General features: G+C 40.0%; 1 long non-coding RNA gene across 1 annotated transcript; it reads right to left on the bottom strand.

The window, feature by feature from the left end:
- Positions 1-1,855: 1,855 nt before the first annotated feature.
- LOC108888561 (uncharacterized) lies at positions 1,856-7,798 on the bottom strand. The gene is made up of 2 exons (XR_001961848.2): positions 6,417-7,798; positions 1,856-2,539 (listed from the first exon to the last, which is right to left on the bottom strand). It is a non-coding gene; the product is annotated as an uncharacterized LOC108888561 (long non-coding RNA).

Here is a 7,798-nt window from a genome sequence, read left to right as displayed (position 1 = left end):
GATTCTTGGAAATGGACCAATCAGGAGAGGGCTCAGTGCCCGGTTGCTGTGATACCAAGAGGTGGGAGGGGCCAGTCAGAATTCTATCAAAGGACCTTGAATGTGGCGGAGAATAATGGAAAGCAGGCTTACTCTGCACGGTCATTCAGATTTCTTTTTGTTACAGTTATTTCTTTATTAAGCTCACGAAACAGTTAACCCGAATATACCAGATACTAAACTAGAAGAATAATGAACACCATAATATACGGATGGATATATAGATAGAGAGACAGACAGATAGATTCATAGATAGATAGATACAGAGTCCAGAGGGGAATTGTAGTGTTGAAGCAGCCACTTCACATAAATCACAAAGAATGCAATTAAAGGTTCAATTTCATATAAAATCTAAACAGACTTAATAAAGAATTAAAATGTAAATGATAGAAAATTGTGACTTAAGATAGACCCATAACTATACTATGTGCTGAATACACACTATACATGCAGACTTGCATACACCAGTACACGTTATGCTCCATAGTAATCTAGCCACGCACTTAATTAGAAACACATGTACACCTGCTTAGTTTCAGGTAGGTACCAACATTTTATTTTTGCTCTAGGCCCTTTATTTACCTTTGCTGTGAAGGTTCAGGAGCTGAACTTGAGGACTAAAGTAAGAAAAAGAATAAAATTTCCTGACAATACAGAGAAAATATAATAACAGTATGTTAAATGTCACATTTGAATAAATAGACTTGTTTGTGCTCAGAGACAGGGGTGCAAATATTATTTTAAAAAATGAATATTACCATATGAATATTGCATCAGGATGTGTGTTTGTAACTTTTTTCATCTCATGCATACTGCATTTGATGTATACTTTATTGCAAAGAAACTATTTTCAAATCAGTGAAAGCAATACATGTAAATTTGATGAAAACTATGTTGTCAGTAATGTGCACAGTTCATGAATAATAAATCATCCTAAGGGAAGACTTGCTGTGCAATAAAGCTTTTTTTTTTTTTTTTTAACTTCTATAAGGATCAAGATTAGATTTTACAGGCACCCTCTGACCTGTTTGACCGTCCCCTATGGAATGACCTGACCATCAGTCACACAAGACATGATAAGCTCCTTGGACCCCTGCTGCTCTGTCCTTCATGAGCACATCATCACCTCAGTGTGGCCATCCATTCCACTTTAATCAGCATACCTGTCAGTGTTATGATATATAGTACCTGACATCACTGCTGTAGTGTCTTCATAAAGTCAGAGTGTAGGGGGCATTTTGAAATGGCTCCATGTGCTGTACCTTCATACTTATGAAGGTACTCAGAGGCAAACATAACATCTGTAGTAGTCTGAGTTTATCACACATACACATAGATATAGTTGACAAAACAATATCACCACAAGGTGCATTTACAAACTGATCTGGAACTTTCAGTCATATTGGACGATCTTCCTCAACAGATGTTTTCCTAGTTGTCCTGGAACAGTAAATTCAAGAGCCTCCTCTTGTCCATGTTTGGATGAAAGTTTAAACTGAAAGTTCATTTTTTAAAACTTGGAAACTGTATTTGACAAAACATACACACACAGTAATGGAAATCTGAACATCTATAATTCCATGACTACTGGTCAAGCTCCATCTGCTGAAGAAGCTCATTTGATGTGTTAGAAAGCTGCAGCGCCCGACTAAATGGATCTCATGGTGAAAATGATTTGAAAACTACTGTTTTCAAGACTGAACTTTCAATCTCCATTTGCTAATATGTGTACATTATTTGTTAAATCCAACAAATTATGTAACTTTTAAACACTTCTTTTAGTTTTCAACAACTGAATGATCAAATGAGACAAAAGTTTTATTATGATTAAAAAGTTTATTATAACACTGACATTTATGGAGTACAAAACACAAAGTAAGTAAGTAATGTAAACTGATGTTAACTTTAGATAGATTATTATGCATTCAGTTAAACTTAGAAAATGTATTAAAGCAACACAAATGATGGAAACTGAATTCATAGATGAATAAAGGTGGACTCATGATAACATATATATGTCTGAGTTGATGGGAGACACAGGCATAGGGAAAAAAGATGTAATGAGAAGCAGGACAGCAGCTGTGACCAGTTAGTGAATGAAGCAGGAGAGTACAGTAATTTATACAAATGTGACCTACTTTTAGGCATCACAAGAACATGTTGTATTTCAGATTATTCATGTACAGAGTCTGTACATGCTGATAGTCCACCTCCCAGAACACTGATTTCATATGGTGCTAGAGACTGGGTACAAACATCTACGTCACCAAATGAAATCAGTTTCTGAGTGCAGTCCTTCACTCAACAAATCCTCTGATTGTTACAGACAGTGCACTGTGCTACAAATATGCAGTACAAGACACGTTGGATACAGAAAAAATTATTCTTGATATTGCGTAAGAAGGAATGGTAAGACTTGTGTGGCTAATTGGATGCAGATGTAGGTCAAAAGTTGTTGTCTGAAGAAGGAAGCTGTCCTCTCACTGCTCGATGGTCCGTTCTACAAATGAACAGCAGAGGGTGTGGTTACATTGCAAGCCAGGGCCAAACCAGTGGCTCAGTGGTGAAGGAAATGTAACCTCATGAAGCTGAAATATATGTATTTTAAAAGAGGCAAGAAAAAAAAAACATAACAGCAAAATTTGGACACACAGGTGTCTCCTGGTAATTCACTGGGTCCTCTGTGAGGAACAAAAATCATCACCAACATGATTACACTAAAATATTCATATCAAGTTTTAGACTGACATGGTGTTGGACACCAGGATACCTCTGATTCTTTTTTGACTGGGAGGACATTTTAACAATGGAGCTGATGTTTTTTAGGGAACAGAAATACTGAAAATGTATTCACTCTTATGCAAAGAGTTAGATAAGATGTTTGATACCACTCTCATGTTAAACATGGCCAGAGGCTGTTTATCTTAGAATACCAGAGAGACCGTATAATGGGAGGAAAAGGCTAACCTGGCTCTGTTTATAGCGCACTGACTGACACGTTATATCTTAAGTTTAAAAATGACAAGCTGTGGTTTTATGAGTTGAACACACGTCAGAAGTTAGTGTGTCTGTCTGAGAAATACTCCAGCACATAAAGCCCCCAAACAACCACTATGTGTCAGTTTTACAATTTGATTTTTGTACTAATTAAACCAACAATATATGTTTTTTTTAACCTTTGTGCAGAACCACAATAGCTGCTTCTCCCTGCTTCCTGTCTTTATACCAAGCTAAGCTAACTGGCTGCATCTTCATGTTTATGGTACAAACATGAGACCATCTCATCTAACCCTCAGTAAAAAAACAAGTGAATTTGTCAAAATGTCAAACTATTTCTTTAATTCCTTTAAAAGAAAAAGGCAATGAAGAAGGCAGCCAAACTGAATTGATGCAGAGACTGGTTGAACACCTGAACACCACCTCACTAATGTCATGGCAGCATTAGTCATCATCTTACAAGGACCAATCCTCCATTCAGGGTTGTCTGTAAGATCAGGAGGTGTCAGGACATCGCTGAGGTCCATAAATTACTGCTTTCATGTGAAAAAAAAATAGTAACAGGAAAACAATAGGTAATGCAAAGAAACGGCAGCAGGTAGATTGAAAGAGAAGTGGATTAAAAAAAAACAACATTAATCATGGTTGAATAATCAGCTCTGACGCAACCAAGATTGTTGACATTAAATGTGCATTAAAGGTATCAGGTCTAGCAGGTTTAATAATAATGCTTCTACCACAGGAGCTATGACTCATGTTTGTCCCAGATGGCTTCATGGGAACAGGAGCTGAAAGGGGTGAAGGTTTATCATATGACACACTGTTCATCACACCTTCTCTTCCCCTTCCTTCTGACCCTCATCCACGGGCCAAATCTCATCTAAAGTAAACATAAATCCAACACGCAGAGACAAAAAAGATACTGATTCATTAATTCTTGTTTTCATTCAAGGAAAAGATTTGTCGCAGTGCAATCTTGCCACATCACACAAAAACAACACTGGATGAGTTAAGAGAAAGGAAATTAAATTCTGCCCTCCTGTGGGTTTGCTGGTAAATGCTCTGCATCACCAAACTGGGATGATGACTGAGCCACAGCTAAATGAAAGTGGTGACCCCAGGAGGCATCCAAAGAAACTGTAGTCATCAATTTGTCTCTCATCTCGCCAATATTTTTTGTCTGGTGTCATCAACCATCCGAGAATTCACAGCGCGAGTGAGTCAGTCTGTGATCACTCGGCTGCAAGGAGCAGAAGTCAGTGGAGATTCATGGATGAGGAGGATGTGATGCAGGCTGTAATGTATCACTCCCCCCAAGCTCATCCTGAAGGTGGTGTGTCTCCAGTTGCAGTTTCATGTTCGTATTGCAGCGAATGCTCCTCAGCATGCTTAAGTGAGTTCACGCGTGGGGCGTGCAGAGCAATTATCCTTAATGGTGGAAGGTATAACCCCATGAATATGTGCAATCATGTGCTCGCTTAGGCAAAGAGACGAGGAGGGAGTGAATCTGGTGGAAAGGTTTCCTATTCATCAAGACACGAATGAGGAGGCTTGTTGACCCAACCAAAGCAGACCTGACATTTGGGTTCATGTAGTATTGACTGATGAATTTGATCAGTTTGAAGTTCAGCAGGTGAGGGGAGCACAAGCTGCCACACAACAGGGAGACAAAAACCAATTATTTGAGGCATTTACGCTTCAAAATGGCAACTTTACTTCACTAGAAAGCACCTCATGATTCATTTCGAGATTTTTCTTCCAGTGAAAACTTTTTCTCACGCAACCACAGACAGATATCAGCATCATTTACAAGGTCTTGCTTCTGTCGGGTTAAAGGGAAATACGCTAATAGGCTTTCTTGCTGAAAGTTAGATAAGAAGATCGATACTACTCTCATGTCTCAGCGGTAAATATGAATCTTCAGCCAGCAGCCAGTTAGCTTAGCTTAGCATAAAGACTGGAAACTGGGAGAAACAACTAGCCTGGCTCAGCCTAGAGATAAGAAAATACACACTGTAGCTTCATATTGAGTGTAGAGATACAGTATGAGAGTAGTACTGACTGATGTGTCTCAAAATTGTTGAACTATTGCTTTAAGGCAATAAGAAGGAAATGTAACAGGAATCTACAGTATCTTGATGAGATCAGAAACCTAATAAGACTTTGGGCATTTGGCCAGATGGAAGTAAGTCAGCCCCATCTGTCTCAAACTATAAAACACTGGACTGAATATTAGTCAGTCCACATCCTTGTCCATATATAGTTGATGATCTAAACACTAAAAACTTAGAAGTGCGTCCTGTGCCAAGACTTAAAGCAATCAACCTTGTGACAGATGAGTCATGTAAACCCATTTCTTTGGCTTTTCATTTTGAAGAGGCAGCAAACACAAACACCAGTGAACGATGAAAATGCATACCCACCTCAGCACAGAGATGGTTACGACAGACGCATTAGACAGAGAGAGAACAGGGATTACTTTCATCAAAATATGTAAAATAAATGTCACTGTATTAGATGTTGAACGATGAGTAACCAGGGGATTTTAGAGACTTGCCAGTCTGCCGTTAATTAGTCTGGACCTTTACCGCCTTGTCTGAGATCAGTGACTGTGCAGACAAAGGAAGACTTCATCACACACACAGGATTTAAATGACAGAATGAGGTTTGCAGGGAGCGTGTTCTGTAGCTATATATACCCGCACCGATGTAGGACAGAATCCAGGTGTGGTCACCTGGCATTCACATCTGCAACATTTAGATATGAGAGCAGGAGAATGAAATACAGACGGAAAGCGTCACGTAGACACACATATACCCAAGATGATTTAGTATGAGGGAGGATGTTTAGCCTTGAAAATCAATTTCTCAGACTCACCAAGCATCACATTTAGTCTGTGAGAACAGACAGAAGTGAGAGGCGGAAAGTGTTTTCTCTGAGAAAGATTACATCTAATTCTTGTATCACTGCATACAAAATCACCAGATAGTGACAAAGAGGAAACCATTTTCTTGGATCTCCTCCTGGAAAGAGTGGTGATTAAATTCCTCCCCCCCACATCAACAAAAACTTGTCTTATTCATGGCAGAGTTGTTCACTTTTTTTTTTAAAGCAAAAGCCACTCAGAAAAAAAAAGAAACCAAATGTTTGAGGACATGATAGAGATCTGTCACTCAGCACAGCTACAGGTGACTGACTGTGGTTAAAAAATAGATTGAAAGTGAAACTGCTACATCACTTTCTGTAACACCCCATGACATTATGCAATTTAACATGTGGTGACATAGAAGGACTTTGTCTTTATAACACTGAATAAGCAAATCAAAACAAAAAAAAAATTCACACATACACAAACATGGGGATCAACACAAGCACTAACCTGTTGCAAATGCTTGGCCACCTACCACACGATGCATTATTTCCTCCCTGGAGCCGTTCTCACACTTGCTGTTCCGACTGAAAGTCAGCCCCAAACCCGTACCCTACTAAAGTAATATACTGTACTGTAGGAGCTTTAGCCTCTATGTGAGTGTGTGTGTGTGTTTGTAGAGTGTGTGTGCGTGTATGAACGCACTGAGCGGCAGAGGAGTTATGAGATGGAGATGCCACTGAGAGCACAGCCCCCTCGCCTCTCTCTCTCTCTCTTCCTCTCTCTCTCTCTCTCTCTGCTCTTTACAGTCAGCATGAGCTGTTCATCCACTGTTTTGCCAGAGTCATTATTGTAACTGTGAGTCAACACAAGCACCCACACACACACACATGCACATAGACTGCACTGTATTAATATCCGTATTTACAGTAAGTAATGAGGAAGTAAACTGGGAAGATATGAATGTTTTACAAGCTTTAGAGGACAGTTCTCACAAGATAAATAGCTATACATCACATAAAATGTACAGTAGCAGCTGCTCAAGTGCTCTCTCTTTCTCACAAACACACACACAGATACCGCACATCCAGCATGACAAAGCATCCCTGCTCTCGCCAACACAAACAAGCAATTACTCCATTTACACACTCCTTCCACATAATCCTCTAGATTCATTTCCTCCGTGCTGTGAAAATACCTCACAACAGTGTGTTTTTCCTCCATTTCCCACATTTAAGAGCTGCATTAGACCTCCTTTAAATGAACAAAATAAACCATGCGTGGAGAAAACAAGAACATAGTTTTGCTAAACTAGTCATGACTCTGAGTATTCAATTATTACCAGAACAACAAGGCTTATACAAACAACTTCCTCCAACTTCCTCCATGAGTAAAAAAACCACACAAACTGGGGAATTCCCCGGCCAAAAGCGGGAAAGGGAAGGGTGAAATTGTATCCGCATGGTGATGGCAGGTGAGAGGGCACGACTCACAGAGAAGGAATCTCACCCTGCATTCCTGTTATGTGACGGGAAATGGAATAATTGTGCTTCTGTCAAACACCACAGGGCTCATACATGCATACATACTTCCCTTTTCCCAGTATCCCCGCTCCTATATGGTGAGTCAGCTGACCGTAAGATGACTCGCTCCCCTCTCCTCCTTTCATCTCTCCATCCTGAAGATGCCAAAGGAAGTGGCTGTGAGGGCTGAGTCACCCACCCTCAACCTCTCACCCAGATCTCACCACAAAACCCCTCCTCCTCCTCCTCCTCCTCCTCATCACAACAACAGCATCATCACACACATACTTTGATCCAGCTGTCGATCATCCAGCATCCTCCTACAGTGCTGTATGCACCTGCTCCAGCTGTCTCCTTTAACCTCCCACC

The sequence above is a fragment of the Lates calcarifer genome, linkage group LG10 (assembly GCF_001640805.2).
Source record: "Lates calcarifer isolate ASB-BC8 linkage group LG10, TLL_Latcal_v3, whole genome shotgun sequence".
NCBI classification, from domain to species: domain Eukaryota; kingdom Metazoa; phylum Chordata; class Actinopteri; family Centropomidae; genus Lates; species Lates calcarifer.
This window is presented reverse-complemented; position numbering and strand designations above follow the sequence as displayed.